This window comes from Sinocyclocheilus grahami, unplaced genomic scaffold (genome assembly GCF_001515645.1).
Source record: "Sinocyclocheilus grahami isolate Dianchi unplaced genomic scaffold, SAMN03320097.WGS_v1.1 scaffold24766.1, whole genome shotgun sequence".
Lineage (NCBI taxonomy): Eukaryota > Metazoa > Chordata > Actinopteri > Cypriniformes > Cyprinidae > Sinocyclocheilus > Sinocyclocheilus grahami.
In genome coordinates this window covers 2,144-2,765 of record NW_015519596.1, presented here as the reverse complement: position 1 = coordinate 2,765, position 622 = coordinate 2,144, and the positions used below count along the sequence as shown (strand labels likewise).

Genomic DNA, 622 nt, shown 5'->3' with positions numbered 1-622 from the left:
TTTTTTTTTTCAGTTAATTGACAATGTGTAAAATGATGCATAAATTATTAGAATAATTTCTAATAAATCATATTTCAATTCAAAAATACATAATCAATGATTTGTTTGTGTGCAGAGGGTAATGGAGAGACGTGTCCAAAAGGTTTTGTATTGGACACAGCATCTTACTGTGCCGGTATGTACTTTATAAACAGTTTTCAAATGTATATGCAACTGCATATTAGCTATGAAAGCCCACATTCTTTTACCAATATCAAAACAAAATTTATTGTAGAATGTGATTGGAATATTTTGTTGTTGTTTTGTCTTTTAGATGAGGACGAATGTGCTGTTGACTCTCCCTGCTCACACTCATGTAATAATATCATGGGTGGTTTCTCCTGCGCGTGTCCTTCTGGATTCACCATCTCTACCGAGTCCAACACCTGCCGAGGTCAGATCTATATTAATACAAGATACAGTATTTTGATGGCACTATCCATAATAAAGTTCAAATGTTCCTAGATGATATTAGCACATTTGACTGGAAGGCAGTGAAAAGTTAATCTCCAGTTTCTTACTGTGATTTCTGTTGTGATTCAGATATTGATGAGTGCACCCAAGGTTCCCACTTGTGTCACCC

The 622-nt window shown here is 35.0% G+C and overlaps 1 long non-coding RNA gene across 1 annotated transcript; it reads left to right on the top strand.

The window, feature by feature from the left end:
* The first annotated feature begins 115 nt into the window (after window positions 1-115).
* On the top strand, window positions 116-622 carry LOC107580107 (uncharacterized). The gene is made up of 3 exons (XR_001608587.1): window positions 116-175; window positions 314-433; window positions 583-622. It is a non-coding gene; the product is annotated as an uncharacterized lncRNA (long non-coding RNA).